The sequence below is a fragment of the Mustela putorius genome, unplaced genomic scaffold (genome assembly GCF_011764305.1).
Source record: "Mustela putorius furo isolate JIRA1106 unplaced genomic scaffold, ASM1176430v1.1 tig00000083_pilon_pilon_pilon, whole genome shotgun sequence".
Lineage (NCBI taxonomy): Eukaryota > Metazoa > Chordata > Mammalia > Carnivora > Mustelidae > Mustela > Mustela putorius.
The window spans coordinates 15,466,252-15,482,073 of NW_025421273.1; the positions used below are offsets into that span (position 1 = coordinate 15,466,252).

General features: G+C 45.4%; 1 protein-coding gene across 5 annotated transcripts in view; it reads left to right on the forward strand.

Moving 5' to 3' along the window:
- Window positions 1–15,822, forward strand: part of EVC2 (EvC ciliary complex subunit 2) — a 118,561-nt gene that overhangs the window by 43,799 nt on the left and 58,940 nt on the right. The gene's annotated exons all lie outside the window — the stretch shown is intronic.

Below are 15,822 nucleotides of genomic sequence, written 5' to 3' on the forward strand. Positions count from 1 at the left end.
TCCTGCCAGCGGCTGACAAGCCAAAACAGGATTTTTTTTATGGGGGACAGAACAGGGACTGCAGTGGAGCAGAGCGGCTGTAATGCACATCTGGTTTCCATGGCAACCCGTATGGTCTGCAAGGTGAGGGTTTCTGGGAGAAGATGCTTTCCTCCTTCCAGCAGGTGCTTTCTGAGTCCCCGCTGAGTGCCTAGCACTGTGGTAGGCGAGGTGCGGGAGAGGAAGCTGAGAAAAGCAAGCAGCCCCAAGATGCCCTCCGTCTACCGGGGAAACGGGTCACAGATGGATAAATATAGCACCATGAGATTGTGCAAGCTGGAATAGCCTCGAAAGCCCCCATGCACAAGTGGTTTACACCTGGTCTGGTGAGACTTTGCCTGGCACAATGTGATGTTCTCCCTGACTTAGCATCCCACCTAATCCACACCACCCCATCCAGGCCACGAGGCTCATGCCTCCTCTTAGGGGTTTCTTAGAGATAAAAGGAATCACCTCAACTGTTGGAGTATCTGAGGGGGTCCGAAAAGAGCTCCCATCTCTCCTCAACCTGGAGTCCTAAGCCAGTTGGGCAATAAGACATACATCAGGCAGGGGCACCTGGGGAGCTTAGGGGGTTAAAGCCTCTGCCTTTGGCTCAGGTCATGATCCCAGGGTCCTCGGATTGAGCCTGAGCTTTCTGCTCAGCAGGGAGCCTGCTTCCTCATCTCTCACTGCCTGCCTTTCTGCCTACTTGAGATCTCTGTCTGTCAAATAAATAAATAAAATCTTAAAAAAAAAAAAAAAAGACATACATCAGGCATGTTCTCCAACCTGGCCAAAAAATAAATCAACCATCACTTTCATCTACACTGAAAAGCTAGGTCGAAGGATGTGGCTTTATGTGCAGGCATTGTGAGCCCTGCAGTGAGACACTGCTTGCCTCTCAATAAAGCCTACTTCAGGGATCGCCTGCTCCAGGACACCAGGTGCTGTGGCTGCTCATGCCGACTGCCAGCCCCTGTCCCCGCTTCAGTTCCCTCACAGAGCTCCTCCACACGAAGGGGCCCCAGGAAAAGGGAGAAGGGCATGGCCCCTCACCGGCCCTGGCCATTTTGATTCACCAGTCCCCACCCAATGGATCCTTGTCACAAATGGATCCTGTCCACACAGGCAGGCAGGAGAACAGCTGACTTTTCTGGGGATTGCGGTGCTCCTAGAAGATGTTTCGGGTCCTGCCCTGGGCCCACCACCTTGACCTTCCTCTATGTAGTTGGTCTGGCACCAGCCCCAAAGAGCAGCCCAGAGAGAGGCTGTCGGAAGCTACCCAGAAACTGCCTGTGCCCCAGGGAAGAGCATGCACATACCCCCCGAATCTGATTAATGCCCACTTTTCTTTTTTCTGTCGCTTAGCCAATTTTTTGAGTAGTAAATAATGAACGAGACAAAGAATTAGAGTGGCTCAAAAGACCATAACCGTGAAAATCAAATTGTTTTCTCATCCCTGCACTGAAGGCAGTCTGTTCCCCGTGCCAGGCATGGATCCTGTGGAGATCGTCCATGGCTCTGATTGTTTTAAATTATTTACTTAAACTCAATTTAGTTAACATATAATGTATTACTAGTTTCAGAAGTAGAGGTCAGTGATTTCATCAGTTGCATGTAACACCCAGGGCTCATCACATCACGTGCCCTCCCTAATGCCAGTTACCCCAGTTCCCCAACCGCCTCCCCTCCAGCAACCCTCCAGTTTGTTCCCTAGAGTTAAGAGTCTCTTGTCTCCATCTCCGAGTTCACCTTATTTTATTTTTCCCTCCCTTTCCCTATGTTCATGTTTTGTTTCTTAAATACCACATATGAATGAAATCATATGGGATTTGTCTTTCTTGGACTGACTTATTTCACTCAGCATAATACCGTCTAGATCCATCCACAATATTGTAAATGAAAGATTTCATTCTTTTTGATGACTGAGTAGTATTCCATCATATATATATACACATATATATATATGTATATATATATATATAGTTTGGCTATTGTGGACATTGCTGCTATAAACATTGGGGTGCACGTGCCCCTACGGATCACTACGTTTGTATCCTTTAAATAGATACAAGCAGAGCAATTATTGGATCATAGGGTAGCTCTGATTTTAACTTTTTGAGGAACCTCCATGCTGTTTTCCAGAGTAGCTGCACCAGCTTACATTCCCACCAACAGTGTAGGAGGGTTCCCCTTCCTCCTCATTCTTGCCAACATCTGTTGTTTCCTGACTTGTTAATTTTAGCCATTCTGACTGATGTGAGGTGGTATCTTATTGTAGTTTCGATTTGTATTTCCCTAATGCTGAGTGATGTTGAGCACTTTTTCATGTGTCTGTTTGGCCATTTGTATGTCTTCTTTGGAGAAATGTCTGTTCATGTCTTCTGCCCATTTCTTGACTGGATTTTTGTGTTTTGGGTGTTGAGTTTGATAAGTTCTTTATAGATTTGGGGTACTAACCCTTTATCTGGTAGAACAAATGCAAATATCTTCTCCCAGTCTGTAGCTTTTCTTTTAGTTTTGTTGACTGTTTCCTTTGCTGCAAAAGATTTTTTTAATCTTGATGAAGTCCCAATAGTTCAGTTTTGCTTTGTTTTCTGCGTCTCTGGAGACATGTCTAGCAAGAAGTTGCTGTGGCTGAAGTCAAAGAGGTTGCTGCCTATGTTCTCCTCTAGGATTTTGATGGATTCCTGTCTCACATTTAGGACTTTCATCCATTTTGAGTTTATATTTGTGTATGGTGTAAGAAAGTGGTCCAATTTCATTCTTCTGCATGTGGCTTTCCAATTTTCCCAACACTATTTGTTGAAGAGACTGTCTTTTTTCTATTGGATATTCTTTTATGCCTTGTTGAAGATCAGTTGACCATAGATTTGAGGGTCCATTTCTGGAGTCTTTGCTCTGTTCCATTGATCTGTGTGTCTGTTTTTGTGCCAGTACTATGCTGTCTTCATGATCACAACTTTGCAATAGAGCTTGAAGTCAGGTATTGTGATGCCCCAGCTTTGGTTTTCTTTTTCACCATGACTTTGGCTATTTGGGGTCTTTTGTGGTTCCATACAAATTATAGAATTGCTCCAACTCCATGAAAAATGCTGATGATACTTTGACAGGCATTGTGTTGAATGTGTAGATTGCTTTGGATAGCATAAATATTTTAATATTTGTTCTTCCAATCCATGAACATGGAATGTTTGTCCATTTCTCCGTGCCCTCTTCAATTTCTCTTGTAAGTGTTCTGTAGCTCTCAGAGTATAGGTCTTTTACCTCTTTGGTTAGGTTTATTCCTAGGTATCTTATGGTTTTTGGTGCAGTTATAAATGGGGTCGATTCCTTGATTTCATTTTCTTCTGCCTCATTTATGGTGTATAGAAACACAACTGATTTCTGTGCATTGATTTTATATCCTGTGACTTTGTTGAATTGCTGCATCAGTTCTAGCAATTTTTTGCTAGAGTCTTTTCGGTTTTATACATAGAATGTTGTGTTGTCTGTGAAGAGTGAAAGTTTGACTACTCCTTTAATTATTTGGATGCCTTTTATTTCTACTTGTCTGACTACTGAGGCTAGGACTTCTAGTACTATGTTGAACAGCAGTGGTGAGAATGGACATTCCTGTTGTGTTCCTGACCTTAGAGGTAAAGTACTCAGTTTATCCCCCACTGAGGATGATATTAGCTGTGGGTCTTCCCTGTATGGCTTTTATGATGTTGAGGCATGTTCTTTCTGTCCTTACACTGTGGAGAGTTTTCATCAAGAAAGGATGCTGTATTTTGTCAAATGCTTTTTCTGCATCTATTGAAGGGATCATATGGTTCTTGTCCTTTCTTTTATTAATGTGGTGCATCACATTAATAAATGTGCTTTTTGGATGTTGAACCACCCTTGCAGCCCAGGAAAAAATCCCACTTGGTTGTGGTGAATAACCCTTTTCATTTCCTATTGGATTCTGTTGGCAAGTATAGCTCTGACTGTTTTATGTGCATTAACTTATCTACTTCTCAGAGCAGCTTCTGAGCTAAAGACTATTTACAGATGAGGAAACTAAAGCACAGCGTGTGAGTCACTTGTCCAGAGTCATGCAGCAAGTAGGAGGATGTGAGCCGAGGTGGTCTGAGTGCAGAGCCCATGTGGTGGCCCTGTGCTCCCCAGCCCCCGGTGACTCTAGGGCTGTTAACTTCCCACACTGAGGGCTGCGTGCAAAGTTTACTGTAGCTTGAATTCTTCAAAGAGGAATTGCCTTATTGTGTGCTTTTCGTTGATGCTGTCCGATTGCCCACCATCGAGGCCAGGCCAGTTACTGTCTAGCATGGGGAGTCCCTGTGTTGCATACCTGAGTCACAGCAGCTCTAGATTATTCTATATGTGGCAGTCTGATAGGAAACCATGGCATTTCCTTGTAACCCTAATCTGCTTGTTTCCTTCTCATGCACGAGGCTAGACATCTTTTGCACACGGAAGAGGTATTTGTGTCTCCTTGCCTGGTGAGCAGAACATGTGACCTGGGTTTAGGCTGGACCGTTTGCACACAATGCTTGTCCCCTACTCCTGATCTGCCACTTAATCATCTTGACCTTGAGTACAATCCTGTGCCTCTGGGGCCTCATCTGAACCCAGAGTAGTGGGAGGTGAGGGTTTAACTAGATCCTCTATGCCCAGGGCTGAGAACCAGGGCTCTGGCGAGGCATGCGGCAAGTGATTGACCTGTTTCCAGACCCTATAGTTCATGGCTTTTTTCCACCCATGGGACTCCGTAGTTTCCTTCTATGACTCAGTCTCATAGAGTTCACAGGAATGGGCTGCAGTTACCCAGTGACTCCTGGCTTCTAATTCCTTGCTCTATCTGAGCATGTCATGCACTGTTCCGTCCACAGTGGGCATGAAGGCTAGCAGTGCTACTGTGGGTCCAACAAGCCAGCTCCTGACCCCTAGGGCTCAGAGTGTGCAGTCGGGGAGACAGGCATTCATGAGAGAATCACATGGAAAAAATATATGATTACATACGGTGCCGGGCACCATGAAGGAGGTGATCTCTGGTGCTCTGAGGACCTGGCATTAGAACCCTTCTTGCTGGGAGAGGTTTGTGTGTTGGAGGACTGGTGTGTGGTCGGTCACCGGGGAGGCTGACTGGGGGTAGCAGTGATTCAGGCAGGGGCTTAAGCTTCAGGAAACCCCAGGCTTCAGGTTTTTCCTGGGTTGTTGACCTGTGGCTGGGTGGGACGCTGTGGGCGGTCAGCTGGAGAGGGAGGACAGCCAGTTGTGGAAGCTGGACGGCTGGGCGTGAGCTTCAGGCTTTGATCCGGATTGGGGTCTGTCAGCCTATGAGAAAGTGAATACTGACCCAGAACTCTGCCCAGCCCCCTTGCTGCTCCAATTTCGGTGGGACTTGCAAAGAGCCTTTCTTTTCAAGCATTCATCGATTTTGTGTCATGATGCTTACCCAGGGATTTAGTTCAGACTTTTTACTTTGAAAATCTATGCTTTGTTGTTTTTGCTGTTTTTGTCTGTTTTTTCACAAACACATGAAACTCTCCAAGGCGCCTGGTTCACTCATGTGCACCCATCTCTTTGGGAGGATACTCCCTCCTGATTGCTGCGGTCTGTGTGGGGGCCAGGGGGACATCAGTTTGAGATTTCTGAATGTCATGGGTATTTTGATGCTGGGGGGCATCCACTGTCTAGCAGATGTGTTGTTACCAAAGATTATGATATAAGATGATCCTGCAGCCGGCAGGGCAGCCCTTCACAGCCCTCCTTCCTGCTTTGCTCACTTATTCCCTTGCCCAGCCAGTGTTTCCCGGGCACTTTCTCATTCAGAGCCATTTCCCATGAACCGTGGATGCTGAGCTGGGTCAAAACCAGAAACTCAACAGTTGACAGAGAAGATAGACTCTGACAGTCTTCGCAAGATGGTACAGGGTGCCGGTGGTAGGGGGCACTGCACGGGGTGGTGGGGAAGGGCTCCTGCTCTGACACCAGAAACTGGAAACAGGAAACTGGAGAGGCGTGGCCTCGGGCAGATGGAGGAGCCAGAGGAAGAGGGAGGGAGTCAGGCTCCCAGATAGAGTGTGACCCTTTGAGTTTAGGCTTTCCGTTCATCCATCTGGAAGACATTTAGCGAGCAGCTCCCCTTGCCGGGCACTCTCTAGATACAGCAGGGACCACAGTAAAGCCCTCACGCTCATACGCAGTCTGTGGTTGGGGGACGTAAAGTAAATACACGTGAAATATAAGGTGAGGAGTCCCTGCAAAGCCACCACGTGGAGTGGGAGCGCTGCGTTAAGTCAGTGCATGGGGAGCAGACTTCCTCACAAGGTGGTGTCCGAACAGGAAGCCCTGGAGGGAGCTGTGATGAAGGTGGCCCTTCCTCCCTGGGAGAAAAGTGAGGACGTCTGTAGAGTCTTGCTGCTACAAAGAATCCTGGAGATCATCTGGCCTAAACGGCCCGGAGTGGAAATGTTTTCTCTAGCACACCTCCTGCAATGGCTAACCCGTTTTTACTTGGATGTCCTGTTGATTGTGAGGGACCGCCATCCCTGGGAGATGGTTACAGGTTGAATTGTGCCCCCCCCAAAAGCATAAACTGAAGTCCTAAGCCCTTAGGTCAAGCGAATGTGCCCTTATTCAGAATAGCTTCTTTGCAGGTATGGTGGGGCTGAGGTGACATCTGTCAGGTGGGCCCTAATCCAGTATGATGAGTGACCTTTTAAGAATTGGGAAGTTTGGACACAGAGGGACAGCTGTCTGTGAAGACAGAGGCAGGAATCGGGGATTTCCTGAGCATTGCCAGCTAGGAGAGGGGCATAGGTTCGTAACCCTCAGAAGGAACCACCCCTCGTAACCCCTTGGTTTTGGTGTTGAAATCCCGTTGGTTGCGGTTTGTTACAGCAGTCCTGGGGTCAAGTACAGTTCTCCATCTCCATGAGGGCAGCTTGTCCTCCTTGAAAATACCTCCCGTTTTTAACCAGACACATGAGTAGTTCCATGTGAGCAAGCACGGGGACTAACCAGGCCAATGGTCTGCGTCGTCCTAACAGATCCTCGGCAGGGCCGCTCCCCACCCTGCCGTCTTGCCCTCTCACGGTCACCGTCTGAGGCCTGACTGTCACCCTGTCTTCACTGGCCTCCTGCACTGACCTCACATCCATCCCTGGGCCCTGGTCCATTGTCCATACACCAGCCGGGGGACTCTTCTCATGACCCTGACTGGGACATTTGCTGGAAGCCTTGTGCTGGCATGCTCTTGGTAAAACCCTAACCCTCACCACAGCCCGTAAGGCTCTGTGTCATCTGCCCAAGGCAGTGAGGCCCAGGTTGGAGATCTTTTGTGTGCACATGGTCACAATCGACAGATTTCTGTGAGGTGGTCATCAAAAAGACAGAGGGACTAGGACCACGATGGGAGCTGTAGGGAGGCGGATGTCAGGTGATGAAGACCTTTCTGTCTGAGCTCTCTGATGGTGGGAAGCCTGCCTGGAGAAGCGGGTAGCTCCCCAGCATCATGTGAATGTGTGTATGTGTGTATATGCACGTGTGTGCCTACACATGTGTACGTGTGTGTAGGTGTGTGTGTGTGCAAAGCAGAAGCTGGGGACTTGGCAGGGAAGGTATTAAGGAAATCTGAGCATTGGTTGGAAAGATGACCTAGCTGACATCTGGGGTTTATCTTATTTCATCTTTAAATGTTTCATTCTACAGTTTCTTTCAGGTGCTTTTCAGGTAGAATACAATCTGTCTTTCCAAATAAGAGTCGCATGAGTTATCTGTCTGTCTAGCCAGCTAGCTATAATCCATCTGTCCACTCATCCATTCATCGGGCCAGCCAACCAGCCACCCACCCACTAATGCCACCATCCATCCACCAGCCACCCATCCCTCCATACATACATATGTCCTTCCATCCACCTACCCTCCCATCCACCTATCCATCCATCTGTCCGTCCGTCCATCCATCCATCCATCCACTCATCCATCCATTCGTCCAAACATATGTCCTTCCATCTACCCACTCACGCATCCATCCATTTACCCATCTCTATGTTATGTTTCCTTCACATCTTCTTTTCTTTGCCATAAAGAATGATATCAGGGAAGACTATGGCAGACATACCCACAGCAAGAGCAATGTGAAACAGCAATTTCTAGCATCTGTTTTGTGCTAGGCATGGCTTAGTGCTTTTGAGCATGTTGGTGTGACTGTGGCAGTAGATAGAAGGTAGACTGAGGACTCTGAGGCCACATGCCGTGGGTTCAAATTCCTGCTCTTCCACTTAATAGCTATGCTACTTTCGACAAGGTATTTTAAATTCTCTGCACCTCAGTTTCTTCACTTGTTTAAAAAAAAAGTTAATCACCTACTTTATAAGATTAACTGGGTTGATATTCATAAAGCTATTAAAACAAAGCTTATACATAAAAGGCACTGCTAGTAATCCTCTTAATGATTTTTATTTGACATGGTTGATAGTATTCTCATTAACCAGGCTGGGAACAAGGCTCAGAGACATCAGGTAACTCCCCTGAGTTGCCCAGCTCTGAAGGGATGATGGCGAGATTAGAGGCTGAGTTGCTGTGACTCATAAGCTCATTGTGCTTTCAGACATGATGAAACACTCATCACCTTCTGTGATGAGGTGATTAGTGTGTGCTTGAAACGGAGCTGGGAGGAAGTTTCCAGGAGGATCAGAAGTGGGATGAAGAACGCTCATTTCTTTTTCTCTGTTGCAGAGGACTAGTGTGTGGGGGTGTGGCCAGCAAGTGGGCGGGGAGCGGGCCGGGGTAGGGATCTGGTGGCATCCTTTCTCCCTTCAAGGAGCAGGAGGCCAGGAGTGGGCGGGCCCAGCCAGGCTTCTGAACAAAGGAATCTACAGGAGGGAAATGTCACAGAGGACCACAGAGGACGGATGCAGACCGCTGACCCCTTGAATCCTACCATCTGTTTGAGTTTATACAAAACCAGGAGTATGATCTCATCATAACATTTACTGATGACCTGCTCACATACAGTGACTATTTTCACTCTGATTTAAGCTCTTACTAGTTCTAACAGTGAAGATAATCAGGAGGTATTTTCCCCACTTAATTTGCATTGTCCAGGCCCTCAAATTGACAGTTACAAATAGGATTTTTGGTCCTGGCATGGAACTCTCCTCCTTGCCTTATCAGCTGCCTGTGGAAATTGACTCCTAGGATGAAAATCCCAGTTTCCTTCGTCCTGATTGGCTTTCGTGGGTTCTCATTGGTTATGCTTACCCCAACTAACTTGAAGATACCGGATTTATACTGTGAAAATGGGCGTGGATTCTTCTTTTTTTCTTCTGAATTAATGATCCTCCATGCTCATGAGGTCTCTTTCATATTCAAGGGGACATTTTCTGCCTTGTGTGCAAATCCTGTCCTCATTTTGTGTTCTGACACCTACCTGCCGTTTGGCGAGAACTCAATTAATGTTTACATGAAATAAATAAGGAAAAAGGCACGAAGGTTATTCCCTTTTCTTGATCATCAGTAGCTAATCAAAGTACTAATCAGGTCTGGGGTAATATATGCTGCGCAGTTTCTTTAAGAAAGAGGTCGTCATAAGCGACCCTGTTAATAAACTTGAATGGTTTCTATTTTGTTATTTATTTATTAAGTGCCTCTTGTGGGGGACATCGTTTCATACTCCTATGGGATGACCCTCCTTTAAAACAGGAGAATGGTTGGTATGGGGTGTGCATGCTGCAGAACTAACCTTGGCAAATACACGCATCTTACAATCCGGTGACAAGATGACATTTTTGTGACATGGAAAAAATGGATATCCCCTGGGAAAGCAGTGTTTGAATCCTGCCAGCTCTGCCGACTTGTAGTAAGAATTCAGCCCAGCGTGTGTGACTCACAGGGGCTCTCTTTGTCTCATGGAACCATTAGGATTTTTTACGCACATTTCATTATAAACAATTTAAAATGCCACGGGAGACAGTAGGAGTTACCCCCTCAGCAGTGCACCCTGTCCCGGAGGTTGACAATGAATTCCTAATGCTTGTTTTTCTCTCTTGTGCCCAAGAGTTAGCTAATGAAGAGTTAGCTTCATTAGCTGCATGGTATTTTAATTGGTTTAAAGGGACATTGTTCTTTCCTTTGTGGCCTTGGGACATCCTGGCAGTTTTCACTGTTGTCCTTCTGACAGCTGATCCATGGTGATTAACATTAAAACTTAAAGGGAAAGTGCTTAGGAGATTGCCTCCCCAGGCAGTTGGGAAGGGCGAGCTGTGCACGATACTCTGTTCTGTAGCTGGTGTCCTGGGATGAAGATAACCAAGAACAGGGAAATGAGGGTGACTTGGAATGGACAAAATTCGAAGTACTACGCCGTGCATTTTAAAGATTGCTTGCTTGCTTGCTTTATTAATTTGACTTATTCATTTAAGAGAGAGAGGGCGCGAGCACATGGGTGGAGAGGGGCAGAGGGAGAGAGAATCTCAAGCAGACCCACCCCAAGAACAGAGCTCACTACGGGGCTAGATCTCATGACCCTGAGATCAGGACCTGAGCTGAAACCAAGAGTCAGATGCTCAACCAACTGAGCCACCCAGGCACCCCTACACTGTGCCTTTTATATTTCTTACTCTTGTAACCAGGAGCACTACCCTGTGAGGGTGGTCCCCTTTATGTTGCAAGTTCCCAGATCCCTTAGCTAGGAGGTGGTTTGACAACAAAGACCTACGGAGATGTCCATCTGTTCATCCCAGCCCCCGTGCTCCCGGTAAAGCACTTGCAGTTTACCCAACGTGCAGCCCCAAGATTTTCTTGTGCAAGTTAATCAATGAATCAATGCATGAATGAGGGAGGGCGGGCTTGGGCAAGGTGTATGAGTTTCATATTCAACAGTCACAAACGCCCACAAACTTGGTGGCTTACAACAACACAAGGGCCTTGTCTTACGGTTCTGGAGGTCATAGTCCCAAATGGGCCTCACCAAGAAAAATCAGGATGTCAGCTCTAGGGGACACTCCGTTTCCTTGTCTTTTCCAGCTCCTTGAGACCTACCCGACCCTCTCGCTGGCACAAGCCACTCCTTCCTCTTTGAAGCTGACGATGATTCCGCCAACCCCTGCCTCCTCCCTCCCTTCTCCTTCTGATCCTACTTGTCTTCTGCTCCCTCCCCTCCCTGGTAGAGACCCTTATTAGTCCTATTTCTGTGGTCAAGGTCAGCTGACAAGCAACATTGTTTCTTCTTTGCCGCGTAACCCGGTGCTAGTCGGAGATTCTGAGGATTAGGATGTGGACATCTTCAGGGGACCATTATTTTGCCTGCCATGAGACGCATCCTTAAAGATGTAGATCTACTGTGTCTGTCTCAGTAGAGAAGTCTTTTTTTTTTTTTTCCTGAGCCTTTGGAACATTGGTTCATTGAACATTTAACCATGCGTACTGTGCCCAGAGCATCTCTTGTGCTTTCCTCTTGCTTTGTGACCCGGGACACTCTGCGCGTGTGATGTTCAGTAAGTACTTGTGGGGGAAAATGAAAGATGAGGTGCATGAGCTGTTGTTTAAAACTAGACTAATTGGGTTGTGTCCAAAGGACACAGGAGCTGGTCTGACCTAAGATGGAAAAATCTGAGCATTGAAAAGAATAATACCTGCATTCGATTGAAACCCACTAAATCTATAAAAATCTGTAATTTCATAGCAGTACTGTGCAGAGGCATGGAATGTTCCAGCTGAATAAACCCTTGGACCTGGAAGATTCCCATAAGCCCCACCTTCACCCTCTGTATGCACATGGCTGGAGGGTAGGAACATGGCTTGCTGTGAGGACGCCAGGCAACCTTCCATGGGTGCCCTTGCCCCAGGTCACACTGTGCATGGTTTTTCCCCACGTGACACAGCTCAGCTGTAAAGGAGATGTAATCCACCTCAGGCAGGTGTGGGAGCTTTCCTGTCTTAAAAGCTTCATCCCCCTGGGGTGCCCGAATCTGCTGTAACAACTCACAGACTGAACATCCAGGGTCCCCACAAGGGACACGCCCAGATCCCAGTGTCACCTCACTCTTCCCTGTTAAATGTCCATGGACATCTTTGCTTTGCTTTCAAGTCCTCCCATCCCAAAGTGATCTACCAATCAGCTGTCATGTCCCCCCTAAGCCATGCTGCCTGTAACATATTTGATGTTCTTCCCCTTATGAGTTTTCCAGGTAAAGGTGATCCAGAGCTCAGACTCTCTTAGGGACTTGGCCAAAGTTTATCAATCTTTTCCTCTCATAGCAAACCAAACCAAACCAAACCAAACCAAACCAAAACAACAACAACAAAATAATAGGCCCACACTCGTTCATTACCATTGGAAGTTGCTATGACAACCAACCATCATTAGCAAAGGCTCAAACATCCTTTCTGTCTATAGACTTTATGTCAGAGTAACTGGATTATGGAAGAATCTCAGCTTTAAGAATGTGGTAGGGATAGAATTAGAAAATGTGCATTTTTCAACCCTTAATGAAATCGTGGGTTTAAGTGACAGTTACACGTGGATGCTAAAGCCATTAGGTGAAAGTGGATAGATTTCAACAGATCATGTTGACCCGCCTTGAACCTACTGATCTTAGTAGTGACCCGCCCTCTGACTAGATAGGAAGCACACGGTACCACTTACGGGGTATTTTGGACAGCAGATTAAGTCTGATTCTAATCAAGACCTAAGATCCAACTAAGACTTTACAGGATATACAGAGGCTAGAGGAACATTGACACCCCGTGAAAGGAATCCACCAAACCCAGAATGGGGGGGCATTCTGCAGGATAAATAGCCCAGCCTCCCCAACAGATCTGTGGCATAAAAGAGAAACAGGGTTGGGGGGCCAGAATAAAGTGGACTTAACTGACACTGGGGGATCTTGTTTGGTTCTTGAATGAAATTTCCAACTGTAAAAATCATTTTGACACATTTGAAATCATTTGACTAATGACGGCTATTAATTATTGGAGTTACTGTTAATATTTTCAATATGATTGATAATATATATGGTATGATCATGACATCAAGGTTAGGCAAAATAGATACACACACGTTGATATATATACACATGCTTATATAGGCTTATATCCTTGATGGCTAAAGGTGCACACTGAGGAATTTACAAGTAATGGGATTTGCTTTAAAAAGCTAAGTCAAGCAGAGAGAGTCAATTATCATATGGTTTCACTTATTTGTGGAGCATAACAAATAGCATGGAGGACAGGGGGTGTTAGAGAGGAGAAGGGAGTTGGGGTAAATTGGAAGGGGAGGTGAATCATAAGAGACTATGGACTCTGAAAAACAATCTGAGGGGTTTGAAGTGGCGGGTGTTTGGGAGGTTGGGGTACCAGGTGGTGGGTATTATAGAGGGCACGGATTGCATGGAGCACTGGGTGTGGTGAAAAAATAATGAATACTGTTTTTCTGAAAATAAATAAATTTAATTAAAAAAAAAAAAAAAGCTCAAACCCTGGAGTCCTGGGATCCAACTCGGTATCAGGCTCCCTGCTCAGCACTGAGCCTCCTTCTCCCTCTCCCTCTGCCTGCCATTCTCCCTGCTTGTGCTCTCTCTCTGTCAAATAAATAAAATCTTTTTAAAAATGCTTCAACATTAGGGTGCCTGGGTGGCTCAGTTGGTAAAGCGACTGCCTCCAGCTCAGGTCATGATCCTGGAGTCCCAGGATCGAGTCCCGCATCGGGCTCCCAGCTACACGAGGAGTCTGCTTCTCCCTCTCACCTTCTCCTCACTCATGCTCTCTCTCACTGTCTCTCTCTCAAATAAGTAAATAAAATATATTTTTTAAAAAGATGCAAAAAGCATCTTAAAAAAAATGCTCCAACATTAAGAGAGTAACAAAAATGAGTTTGGTAACTTGTGACAGTTTTTGAGGTTGGGTAATGAGTGCATTGGGAGTCATTACTTTTGTACTTGTCTCTACTTTTAAATGGTTGACAATCTCTGTAATAATGTTTTCTTAAGACACTTATCTTTTTACAACAAGATGCCACTTTCTCCCATCAAATTTTCAAAGATTTTTTTTTTTAGATTTTATTTATTTATTTGATAGGCAGAGATCACAAGTAGGCAGAGAGGCAGGCAGATAGAGAGAGAAGTGGAAGCAGGCTCGCTGCTGAGCAGAGAGCCCGATGTGGGACTTGATCCCAGGACCCTGAGATCATGACCTGAGCCGAAGGCAGCAGCTTAACCCACTGAGCCACCCAGGCGCCCCTCAAAGATTTTTTTTTTAAAGATTTTATTTATTTGTCAGAGAGATGGAGCGAGAGAGCACAAGCAGGGGGAGCAGCAGGCTCCCTGCTGAGCAAGGACCCTGGGATCATGACCCGAGCCGAAGGCAGATGCTTAACCAACTGAGCCACTCAGGCATACCTAATTATCAAAGATTTTTAAGCACTGTAGAGGGAGTGGTGAAAGAAGGATCCTACTGCTTTGCTCGGGGAGTTTTCTGGAAAGCGGTTTGGCAGAACATTCTAGAAGGCTTCGAAATGTTGCTCACATTTGATCCAGGGATTTCATTTGTGGATCTCGTGCAGATTATCATTGTGAATAGCAAAAGCTCTTTACGAAGATAGTTACTGCCAGATTATTTTAGGTTTTGAGTTTCTCAAGTAACCCAAATATGTGACACTAGAAAAATAGTTTAAATGAATCATGGGACATCACAAGGTGAACTATTTTGCAACCATTATTTTGCAACCATTGTAAAGGAGAACTTTCCAGTTTTGCTTTTTTTTTTTTTTAGATTTTTTATTTATTTGAGAGGGAGAGTATGCATAAGAGATGGACAGAACAGGATCAGGAGGAGGGGGACAGGGAGAGGGAGAAGCAGACTTCCTGCTGAGCAGGGACCTGGGGACTCAGCCCTAGGACCCTGGGATCATGACCTAAGCCAAAGGCAGACCCTTGGCCAACTGAGCCACCCAGGCACCCAACCTTTACAGTTTTTAAACACCCCCAGAAGATACCTGTTACAATGCTGATTGAAAAGAAATGGACAGAATTGTCCTTGCCTTTGTGTAAAGGCTATGCATCCATGGAAAAGCATAGGCACAGAAAAAAAAAAAATTGGAAGCAAATACAACCAAATGCATTCACTGGTTCTGTTGAAATGTTGGCGTTACAGTGAGTGAGATCTTTCTGTCTTTATTTTCCAGGTATTTTTAATCATGAATATAAATTAATTTTTTTCTGTGCATCATTTTATGTTTGTATAGATATATAATTATTATATATAGAGAGATATACTTATAATATAATTATAAAGGTATTAGCATACTTTAAAATTCACCCATCTTAAGGGTATAGTCTGATCTGTGACTATAAAACACATGGTCATACAACCACCGTCACAATCAAGTTCTAGAACCTGGGCCCTGTGAAACATCCCATTGATATTTCTTGAGTACACTTTATTTTTAGAGCACTTCCAGATTTACAGAAACATTGGGAAGCTAGTGTGGAAAGTTCCCACAACCCCTGTACTCAGATTTGCCTGTTGTTCACATGTTATACGATGATAGGCCACTTACTACAATCAGTGAGCCAATGTGATACACCAGGATTAATCGAAGCCCAGCCCTCATTCAGATTTCCATAGTTGATCTTATGACTTTTCCTTTTCCAGGATCCCATCCAGGGTACCGTACTACATTTAGTAGTTATACCCATAAGTTAATTTTTAATTAAAAAAAAAAGAAAAATTAATTTCAGCTTACAATCCTCCAAATATATTAACTATCCATTTTCTCCTCAGCCTTCTTATTGTTATTTTCACTTGTTTACA